This window comes from Pleurodeles waltl, chromosome 7 (genome assembly GCF_031143425.1).
Source record: "Pleurodeles waltl isolate 20211129_DDA chromosome 7, aPleWal1.hap1.20221129, whole genome shotgun sequence".
NCBI classification, from domain to species: domain Eukaryota; kingdom Metazoa; phylum Chordata; class Amphibia; order Caudata; family Salamandridae; genus Pleurodeles; species Pleurodeles waltl.
In genome coordinates, this window is record NC_090446.1 from 483,618,752 (window position 1) to 483,630,815 (window position 12,064).

The 12,064-nt window shown below is 44.4% G+C and overlaps 1 protein-coding gene and 1 long non-coding RNA gene across 2 annotated transcripts in view; one reads left to right on the forward strand and one right to left on the reverse strand.

The window, feature by feature from the left end:
• Positions 1-12,064, reverse strand: part of DOC2A (double C2 domain alpha) — an 846,604-nt gene that overhangs the window by 504,447 nt on the left and 330,093 nt on the right. The window lies entirely within an intron of this gene.
• The window catches only part of LOC138304234 (uncharacterized), a 193,474-nt gene that overhangs the window by 179,004 nt on the left and 2,406 nt on the right, over positions 1-12,064 (forward strand). The window contains exon 3 of the long non-coding RNA XR_011205520.1: positions 7,337-7,457. This is a non-coding gene — a long non-coding RNA (uncharacterized lncRNA). The remainder of the gene's footprint in view (positions 1-7,336; positions 7,458-12,064) is intronic.

The window sequence follows — 12,064 nt, forward strand, 5'->3', positions numbered from 1 at the left end:
GTAGCAAAATACAAATGGTACGAGGTTTAATACAAATCCGAACCCCATAGTTCAACAAAAGACTTTCACAAGCCCTGGCAGTTATCAACAGTTTCCAGTCTTTCTGAGATCCAGTTTCAGCTCTATCACAATGGCAGTGCCTGAGAGGAGAGGAAGATTGAATGGTTGGCGCAATCTTTGAGGTAGAGCAGAGTGGACTATATGTGGAAGGAAAGGTGAACGACCACCCTGTGTCGTTCTTGATGGACACAGGTACTACCCGCTCTACTTTTAGAACTGCAGAGGTCCAAACCTATCCCTCTCAGGAAAAGAAGTCCAAGTTGTAGGCATTTCCAATAAACTGACTGTGAATCCTGTTTCAGCTAAAGCCCACTTGAAGAGAACAAACAGTTTGTGATATGTGATTAAAGTCAAGTTAATCTATTAGGCAGGGATCTACTCTGCAAGCTTAATTACATGATCTATTGTACACAAGATAATGTTGAACTTCAGACACAAAATGAGGATGTAGACATTAAACTGGGCACACAAAAGTCAACTGTTGACCTGTTCCTGGTTTTGACAAAAGAACACTTACTCCCTGACCTACAGGACTCTGTTAAGGAGAAAGTCTGAGAGTATACTGACAAAGATATTGGCTAGAATAAAGAATAGCCATCGAACAAAATGCAGAATATCTGCAAAACCTTGAATACCATCTCTCGCCAGAGGCAGTGGTTGGAATTACGTCAGTGTTTGAATCCATGTTGGAGCAGGGTATCTTGAAAAATATACTAGGGAGTCCCTACAATTAATTTATAATGGGTTTGCAGAAGCCAAATAAGAAGTTGGGAATCGTGCTAGATCTAGGAAAGATTGATAATACTGTTATCCCATGTGGTACTTAATCCTGCCGTGAAACTCCTCCAAATACCCTGCGATAATGTGCTGAGATGCTGAGTGGTTGACAGTCATCGACCTGTGGCAAGCATTCTATTTCTTAACTTTGCATGAGGACAGCCGGTTCCTCTTTACATTCTGATTCCAAAATAAAGTTCTGGCAAGGTGCAGAGTTCCACAGGGGGATATAGAAAGCCCCTTGGGCTTCAATTAGGTACTGAAAAAGAATCTGGAGACCTTGCACTGAGTCCTAGTTTAGTACATCGAAGACCTACTGGTGGCATCGACAACACAAGACGAATGCGGACAGGACACCATTGTCCTATTGAACCATTTGGCTGAGAATGGACATGAAGTGTCTCCCACTAAATTGCAGTAGTGCCAGATGGAATTTCTGTATTTGGGATACCATATTAAAAAAGGAGCCAAGAAGGTGTCTCAAGAGAGAGTCTCTACCGTACTGAGAATGAACCCTTTCACAATGCAGAGAGAAGCAAAATGTTTTGGGAATGGTGGGCTACTGTTGTCAGTGGACTCCCAACTGTTCCCTAGCAGCAAAGCCTCTCCAGAGGTTTACACACCAAGATATGTCTGATCTATTATCTTCAGACAATGAATGCATGAGTGACTTCCTAGAGCTGAGGGAAAATCTCTGTTGTGCCCCAGCTCTAGAATTATAACAAGGATTTTGTTTTGTACCACGGTGAACAGGAAGAGTGTGTCCTGTCTCTGTTAACACACACCACTAAATGTTTTGTTGCTTATTTCTCTACCAGTCTTCATCTGATAGCTGCAGCATTGCCGGGTTGCCTACGCGCAATTGCCGCAGTTTGTGTCAGCATTCAGCAATGTGAAGGTATTCTAATGGGGTACCCACTTATGGTTACGGTTCCTCATTCTGTAGAGCTCATGCTTACCCGCACTTGAACAATCCACATGACCAGTAGTTGGTTGACCCATTATGGGCAGGTGATCCTTGCTGCGGAGAACATCACTCTGCAGCCGCGCTCCTGTCTCAACTCTGACACACTGTTGTGTTTGCCTGTTACTGATGAAAATGATGATGGGTTGACCCGGACTACCTAGACGTTACAGAACTGTGTACCAAGCCAAGATGTGGCTTTCAAGACATCTTTGTGGAAGTGCCTTATTGTATGTTGTTTATAGATGGCTCTTGTTTAAGATACAGACGAGTAGCCTTGAAAGCACCCAATGCTGTCTGCACCTTAAAAGGAAGACTCTTATTTGTGCAATGTAACCTTGACATAGGTAGCTAAACTGGTCACTCTTACTGGAGCCTGTTGTTTCTCTAACAATTTGACAGTCATCATCTACATTCATATAAATATAAACAAAGAGGCCAGGGCACACCCAAAGTAAATCTCTGTATTGTGGATTCAAGGAGTTAGTCAAGAAAAGTCGAAGTCCAAAGAACAGGTGACACTGGATATTTATTGACAGGTGAAAACGAGTTGTCAGTGTTCCAGTCAAAGACCACATAAAGCAAATCCAAACAGCAAACAGCCGACACGTGTTTCGTCTCCTAGACTTTGTCAAGGCTTCAGATATGCAAAAAAATGCAAGTAGAAATATATTGACGGAGTTCCAATAAAAGGCATGTTGTCAATCTCCAGGTAGATCAATATTATGTAAATTGCAGGTGGAAGAGAAAGGCCATGATAAGCCTTCAAAGGCTGAGTACAACCGTGCCGGACGCGTCGGTAACAAACAATCTACATTCATAGTCAACATGATATTGGTTTGATCCATGATTTTGGACAGCTATGGTCCCAGAGGAGTTTCATGATATCAACTGGCTCCCCTATCTGCAATGGAAATTATGTCTGGACTTGCTTGATGTTCCACAATTGCCAGCTGAAATAGCGGTTGTGAAATGTGCAGCACACAACAGTGGATGTGCCTTTGTGACGGCTGGCAACTGCTATGCGGACAAGATGGTCAGGTACTGTGCTTTCGGATCTTGCATACTTAGTAGAGACCATTCAAACGATTCTGAAAATGATGTTGCTACAAGCCTTTTGTTGAGTATTGCTGATAGGAGGAGATCAAGAGTTTGAAGGAGGAATTCCCAGAAAATGAACAGGAGAGGTGGATCAGAGTAGGGTGGTTGAAGAATCATGATGAGATTGGGTTTCAACAGATAGAAGGCCTGACTTTCCAGAGGTTATGTTGTCTGCTATGACTATATATTTTTATGCCGCAACTCATATAGGTAGATATATGATGTGTGATTGTTTATGTCACACTAGTTTATTCAATGTTTCCATTTCATTGTTGACAACCTGTACCACTAATGTGTCACCTGCCAGCAGGTAAATAAAGGCATAAGAACTGTGGTAACTATGAGTCATATAGGGAGATCAAGTGGTCTTTTCAAAAACATGTAACTTGATTTTGTTGAGATGTCTGTATGCAATAGGCTACATTACATCTTAGTGGTGGTGTGTAGTTTTTTCCATTGGGTGGCAGTGCACCCGACAAGGAGGTATACCAGTCTTAGTCTGGTCAAGCTACTATTGAAGTAATTGATCCCTATTTTGGCTTATTCGTTTCTTTGGAGTCAAATTGTGGAGCTCACTTAAAAAAACTGAGGTGACGAGAATGCTGTGTGTAGCCCTGCAGATGGATAAGAGGTTCCATTGTAGTTACAGGCCTTAGTTGTCTGGTATAATTGAACAGATCAATGGGACACTGAAATTGTGACTTACCAAAGTGTGTGGGTTCACATCCCTCAAATAGCCTGATGCCCTTCCACTGGTGCTGATGAGTCACTGAAGTATTCCTGACAAGAGTACAGGACTGTTCTCCCCACAAGATCCTCATGGGGAGAGCACTGAGACTTCCTGCCGGGCACCTGTACTTGTCAATATTACATTTGATACCTGTCTCGACTACTGCAAAGGATTGACTGGAGATTGGGTCCAGGTGAAGAAACAATTCAGAAGATGCTGTTTGGAGTCCAGCTGGTTTGGTCCCTTTCAAATCATCCTTGTGAGAAACACGGCTGTGAGGTGTGGTGGCCTCCCATACTATACACATGCTTCTCACACCCAAAGATTGAGACAAGCTGGCGAAGAAGTGGTGACAACAACCATTGATTTGCAGAGTCAATTCCAGTGCACACTGAATGATCAGAGAGGGGAGAAGAGTGTTCCAAAATGTCTTAGAATCAACCAGAGACAAGTAGTGAACATGTGGTGAATGAATCAAGAGTAACCACAATGAACCAAGTTGAAGAAACTGTGAATGATAACTCTGAGCCTGAAGAAGGGCCAAGCAGTAAAGTCGGGGGGGCAAGAAGAGAAAGGTGACCAAGGAAGGGTGAGAGACTGAGAAGACTGCAGGGAAACACATGGCAGAAAAAGTGAACGAGGAAATACAGGGAAGTGAGCAAAGTGATTATAAGGATAAACAGCCAGTAATCAGGAGATTGAAGAGGGTAGCACTTAGTAGCACTAGTGCTTAGTCAAAGGTACTTAGTTACTGAATGGACATACTTTGCTGAATGTGAGGCTGACTGCAGAGCACATGATTCTGAGGATCAACAGAAAGTGCTTGAGAAGCCTCCCTGATTAAATTAATTGATTTTTGATTTTCATTTACTCGACTTAAGCTACATTTCTAAAAGACAAAAAATTGTTTTGAAACTTATGAAACTTCTTAGGGCCCAGGCTCCAGCAGAAGAGTAGGGTTGTCATTTTAGAAGAAGCTGATTTTAGGTTATGGATAACTTCTGAAAATAACTAAAAATGTATATTAATCTATGAATTAAACATGTTGCGATTTTCACAAGCAGAAGACGAAAAACAGAAGTTTTTGATTTTGTGTTTCTTTAAGCCTAACTCTAGAGAAGCCATGGTGTCTAATTCACCAAACAAATGTAGAGTGATGAACATTCAGAGGGGGCCAGGACTACAAGCCCTAGAAAGCCCTGCCAAACACAAGTGGTGGGGAGTCTTTTCAGTGCTCCGGTCGGACGCTACTTAAGGACTCCATTCTTCCCAATGCAAAGGATGCGCATTTGGAGGGTCCAGGACTACAAGCCCCAGAAAGCCCTGCCAAACACAGGAGGCAGGGAGCATTTGCAGTGTGCCAGTCAGGTGCGACTAATGGACTTCATTCTTTCCACAGCGCAGGACGTGCATTCGGAGGGGGCCAGGATTACAAACCCCAGAAAGCCCTGCCAAACACAGGAGGCAGGGAGGCTTGCAGCACACCAGTTGGGCGCTAGTTAATGACTTAATTTTTTCCTGAAGCGCAGGACATTTGGAGTGGGCCAGTACTACAAGCCCCTGAAAGCTCTGCCAAATGCAGGAAACAGTGAGTCTTTGTCATGTGCCGGTCAGGCCCAACTTAAGGACTTCATTCTTTCTGTAATGTGGGATGAGGGTGGGATGTTCCCGTGTGCTGCCCAGGCAAAGACTGGGCCAAGATGAGGTCCGTCTTCACCCATCATCGCCTGGAAGAGGCTGGGCTGGGCCACACCACCTTTGTTTGGTTCCTTTCCTTTAGTCAAATGCTCATCCGTATTTAAATAAGGTACTGTTAGCCAAGTTGACTTGTTTGATCTAGCTTAAAATTCTAAATCTTTTAAGAATGGTGAAGCGCAGGCAAACTGCTAACCCGTCAAAATTGCATCCTGGCACTTCTTTGGATAGCTTTCTTCAGCGTGCATTAGGTGTCCTAAATGAAGAAAAAGAGTTGGCTGAGCACCGCTTATCCCTCTCCATTCCTTCCCCCGTACAGCTTGTCCCTTCCAACCCATAGAGCAGGGGCAATTCTTAGGTTTGCCAAAAAGGAGGCATAGTTTCGGATCTGCCGTGCAATGGATATCTATAAATGCCAGGCAAGGAGTGCAGCACCTTATGGAGCCGAATTATGGGGACCTTTCTATATATTGGCCCATTGGGTACCAGTGAAATCAGCTTTCTCTGAGCCCTCACTGGTTTAGGGAGAGGAACACCCCCGGTTCCATTAGCACTGGATCTTGATCTTAATTTTGTTTCTGAATTGGCCGCAATAAGCCGCTACTCAACTGAGTGAGCATTTGAGCTACTGAAGATCTACGTCCCTAAAGAGAAGGCCTTATTGGTGTTATTAATCTACATCCCTCAAAAATATCAAGTGGCTTGGTCTACATTAAAACATCATGGAATGTGTTAGAACTAGCCAACTTTTGGTAAGACCATTGTGGGTTTAGTGGTTAAATCTAGAATCTGGGAGAAAGTTGCTGCCCTTTTTACTATATAAATCTATTGCTGAAGACGAGGAATTTTAAAATTATAGTCGACCTCTGTGTGCCCGCTCATTGTTTTTACAGATCAGGTACGGTACCCTCCTGACTGCTGCTTATAATTCATGGTGGGATTCTGTTAAGCCCCAGGTCTACGCAGTGTCCCGCATGTATGGTTTTGGGTGAAACTGAGGAACATATGTTGTTTTTCTGCCCCAAGTTCTCTAAACCCAGAGCCAGGTGTCAGCTCTTGCATATAACTAATCGAGTACACACCTTCAGAATTTGCAAAAGCAATCCCTTGTCTGTGATTGTGGTGGCTGTATCCAAGTTTTTATATGCGGCATGGTCAATTATACAAAAACTATTAATTTGATCTTAAAAATCTATGTATGCCAAAATGAGTTATCCAGGATATTAGTGGCACTTTTTTAAATCCCTTATTGTTTTTATTTTTAAAATGTTGTAATGGTGCCATTTTAACTATGTACTCTGAAGAATTGTTATTAATTTGTGATGTATTTGTATGTTTGATAATGAAATTTTATTTTCGATCTATCAAAAAAACATTCTAACTTTGAGAGAGTGATATTATTTATAATGGTATTTGCCTTGGTTATCTTTACAATTGGTCTATTAGTGAGCTTAAATTCTCTTGGTGAACATGCTTCCACCACAGCTAAGCCTAATTCAAATCACCTAAATGTACAGCAAAATTTAACATGAAGATTTTATGTAGAGATGGTTCAGAAGAGAAATTTTCAAATAATGTCCTTTTTAACCTGTTACATTAATATTCTCAAGTCATACATCTGCATGATTGCTAAATATGCACTGCAGAAGGAGGGACATACCATCACTTACTTATTCCTTGTCTTCTAGTGTAATTCTTAGTCTTCTTTATCATCAGGATTGATTTGAGTATTATTTCTCAAATTTGGATTTAGGGCCTAATTATGACCCTGGTGGAAGGGATTACTCCGTCACCAACGTGACGGATATCCCGTCTACTGTATTACAAGTTCCATTATATCCTATAGAACTTGTAAAATGGCGGGCAGGATATCCGGCACGTTTGTGACGGAGTATCCCATCGGCCAAAGTCTTAATCAGGCCCTTAGTCTTTGAAGAGGTGCCTCTGTACAAACATTTGAATCTTTATTATAATACTAGGTATATTAATATACTATGACATTTCTTTAGGTCTTTAACAAAGACTGATGTTGCATATTCTCAGAAACAAAGGATGACATGTGAGGAGACTAGACCTGACAAGAATTTTATTGAAGAATCGAAAGACAGAAGGGAAGAACTCAAGTTAAAGGTAAAGAGAGAATCTAAGGATAAGTGGGAAAAAGAAGAGAAACTAAAGATTGCTGGTATACACCCAAAGTTTATTTATTTTATTTATCTATTTGCATTTTTACAATATATTAAACCTAACGGGTATCTAAGTGATTGTTTCATAGAGAGACACAGGCAAAATATACCGTACAGACCCTAAAACATACTAATCTGCCTTGAACAGCCAGGTTTTGACTGCCCTGCGAAACACCATAAGGGAATCTATCCTTCTGATGTCCTCCGGTAGCATATTGCAGAGCCTGGCCACTGCCACTGAAAAGGCTCTTACTCCCCATCTAGCTTTCTTAAATCTGGGTATAATGACCTTCTTATTACCCCCTGATCTCAAAGATCTGCTTGGGTCATACCAAGTAAAGGCGGATCTCATGTATCCAGAGCTGGACTGATGTAGTACTTTGTGCACCAGACATAGAAGCTTAAAAGTAATCCGTTTACCTGATGAGGAGCCATTTTAAAGTCCTCAGGTCCTCCCTCGCCGAGTGGCTCTTAGGAAGCCCAAGAACTAAGCAATCCGCTTGGATTGGCAATTGAGCTTAAATTAGCAACAGCAAGGAAAAGCTTTGCTTTATGAGGAAAAAGAAAAACATTAGGAACCTTCAGATGATGGGATGGATTAAATGCGTGCAGAGTTTTGAAGTTTTTGAAGATCAAATGTTTGGTGGAAAAGATTCTGTTACTCCTGGTGTTTATTATGTCTGAGGGAGAATGCTTATTTTCAGCTTCCTGTAAATAAGCAGGCAGCTGCTTCTTAGCTTTACTGTTCCCTAAGGTGTATCTTGTAGATGACATAGATGATAATGGAGTATTACATCATTGGAGACGTAAGTGTCATGCTTCACAAATAGTTTTAGACATCTTTAGTGTATTCATTCCTCCTGTAGGAGTACGTTTGAATGACCTGAAGATTAGAACGATATCTACACTGGTTGACCATCTTGCAACCAATACGGCTGCAGCGTTATTGGCTATTAATACAAATCTTGTGGTAATTAGAGTTCTGATTCTACAGAATAGGCTTCCTTTCAATACCTTACTCCCCAAAGGGTTCAGAGTCTTCCTCATGTTACGAGCACACCAATGCTGCATGTATGTGCCTAGCACTCATAGTGAGATTAGGGCCCTCGACCACACTTCTGCAACGCCATCACCGACATCATCAGCGCCCAAGCCATCACCTCAAAGGACTATATCCTCCTCGGCGACCTGAACTTCCACCTAGACAACAACAACAACATCAACACCACCAACCTACTCGCCAACCTCGGTCTTAAGCAACTCGTCACATCGCCCACCCACACCGCAGGACACACACTCGACCCCATCTTCTCAGCCAGCAACCACGTCTCCTTCAGCCACACCACCGATCTCCACTGGACCGACCATCGATGCATCCATTTCTCCTTCCAGAAACCGGTCACCCACCACCTCACCACTCAACCCCCCCGCCGCCACTGGAACAGAATCTCAACAGAACAGCTGATGGCCACCCTCACCCAGGCACCTCCTCCCATGACCCGGGACCCCAACTCAGCCGCCACCAACCTGCATCAGTGGATAGACAACTGCGCCAACACCCTCGCGCCACTCAAACGACCCTCGGACATCCACCACAGATCCAAGGCCAGCTGGTTCACCCCGACCTACAGACCTCCAAATGGGAATGCCGAAGAATGGAGAAGACCTGGCGCCTTGAACCTACCGAATCCAACCACATCGCCCTCAAGACTGCCATCCGCAAACATCACCAGCTGATCCGCACCTCAAAAAGAACCTACTACAAAAAACGCATAGACACCAACGCCCACAACAACAGACAGCTCTTCGGCGTCATCAAAGAACTCTCCAACCCCAGGCCCTGCTCCAACGAACCCACGCCATCACAGGAGCTCTGCAACTCCCTCGCCACCTATTTCCTTAGAAAGATCGAAGACATCCACACCAGCTTCAAACCACAGACCCACCAGCCAACCATAGACAACCAAGAACCCAACGCACCAAGCAATACCAACCTTCTATGCGCCTGGACCCACGTCAACAATGAAGTCACTATCAACACAATGGCCTCCATCAACTCCAGCTCCCCCTCAGACCCCTGCCCACACCAGATTTTCAACAAAGCCAGCGACATCATCGCCCCCCACCTCCGCGCCATCATCAACAGCTCCTTTGAAACAGCCACCTTCCCGGAGAGCTGGAAACACGCCGAGGTCAACACCCTATTGAAGAAACCCAAGGCGGACCAAGATGACCCCAAGAACTACCGGCCCATCTCCCTCCTCCCGTTCCCAGCGAAGGTCATTGAGAAAATCGTGAACAGCCAACTATCCCGCTTCCTGGAAGACAGCAAGGTGCTTGATACCTCCCAATCCGGATTTCGCAAGAACCACAGCACTGAGACCGCACTCATTGCTGCTACAGATGACATCAGGATCATGCTCGACGAAGGCGAAACCGCAGCGCTCATCCTCCTGGACCTCTCCGCAGCCTTCAATACCGTTTGTCACCACACCCTTCGAAAACTCCTCCACAACGCCGGGATCCGCGACAAGGCCCTCGACTGGATTTCTTCATTCCTCTCCGACAGAACACAAAGAGCCCGCCTTCCGCCCTACCTGTCTGAATCCTCCAAAACCATCTGTGGCGCCTCCCAGGGATTCTCCCTCAGCCCAACACTCTTCAACGTTTACATGGCTCCTCTCGCCAACATCACACGATCCCACCACTTCACCATAGTATCATACGAAGATGACACCCAGCTGATCATCTCCCTTGCGAAAGACCCTACAACCGCAAGAAACAATCTCCACAATGGACTTCACGCCATCGCCAACAGGATGGAATCAAGCCGCCTCAAGCTAAATACAGACAAAACAGAGATCCCTATCTTCGGCAGCACCCCTCCGCCTGGAACGACTCCAGGTGGCCTACCTCCCTAGGAGCTGCACCCACACCCACCGCTCAAGTACGAAACCTGAGAATCATCTTGGATTCAACACTCAGCATGACTCAGCAGATCAACACAGTTTCCTCTTCCTGCTACAACACCCTTCGCATGCTCTGCAACATTTTTAAATGGATTCCCTTCGAAACCAGAAACACAGTCACCCACGCCCTGGTCAGCAACCGACTGGACTACGGCAACGCACTCTATGCAGGAACCACAGCCAAACTACAAAAAGAAAATGCAACGTATCCAAAACACCTCTGCCCGACTCATCCTCAACGTCCCACACCACGACTACATCTCTGCCCACCTCAGAGAACTACACTGGCTACCTGTATCAAAGAGGATTACCTTCAAACTCCTCATCCACGCACAGAAAGCCCTCCACAACACAGGTCCGACCTACCTCAATGACAGACTCACCTTCCACACTCCCATCTGCCAGCTCCTCGCCGCCAGCCACACCCTCGCTTCCGTCCCCCGCATTCGCCGCACCACCGCCGGAGGAAGATCCTTCTCTCACCTTGCCACCAAGACCTAGAACTACCTACCGCTCCACCTACGCCAGACCCAGGACCTCCTGACTTTCAGGAGACGCCTCAAGACATGGATATTCGACCAGAAGCTTCCCCCCAGCGCCTTGAGACCCTGATGGGTGAGTAGCGCGCTTTATAAATTACTTGATTGATTGATTGATTATATTTCTGATGTTTCTAGAGACTTGAAGGTGTTGGAAGCAACAGGCAGCTGGGAGGTTATAGGGAAAGGTTTTCTCACAGTAGGTACATGGCTTAGTGGTATTGACAGTGGACTATGAGGAACTATTTTGACCCCCCCATATTCATTATTGCTGTCTTAGCTATATGGTTGTTCCTTTTTATAAGGTGGATTAGATTGATGACTCAGGGAGGAGAATTACTGACAAAGGGGACTGGGAGAAAAGGAAAGAGAGAATAGATGGAGCTTGAGGAGATGCAGTCACCTGTATGAAGCGTTGAGAGATCTAGAGGAGTCTAGACTACGTAGCAGTAGTCAACATTTGACATTTGAAAATCAGACACAAAGGGACTTATGAATATATTGTGTGATTACTCTCCAAGTCATCAGAGGGGGGAATTGGTGACTTTTTGTCACTATTTTTCAGTTTCCCTTTGAAGAAAAAGAATTGCATTAAAAAAAAAATGCGTTATTTAAAATCAATCATAGTAGTCTGTGGACCCCAGCAGGCCACCATCTCTGTAACGGTTTTGATTCCTAGTGGGTCACAATATGCAACCTACCTCATTAATATTCATGAAGTTGCTCGAATTGCAACTCACAAGGACTCAGTAATTTGTGAACCAACCTATTTGTACATAGGTGGGTTGTCAAATTACCACAATGGTCATAAGAATACTGGTCGCAAATTGCAACCAGTCTTTTGTAACCAGTGCTACATACATCTGGCCCATGGTGCTGAGTTTCAAGGTTTTTTTTGTGAAAAGGTTTTTGATATTTGATGTTTGAGAGTTGTTAATGGTTTCTGGACCACTGCCTGTTCCCCCCAAAACTTTTTTTTATATTCACGAAAGGGAAGGGGACCCACTACTTTTACAAATGCATTACCACCCCAGCTCAAGAGT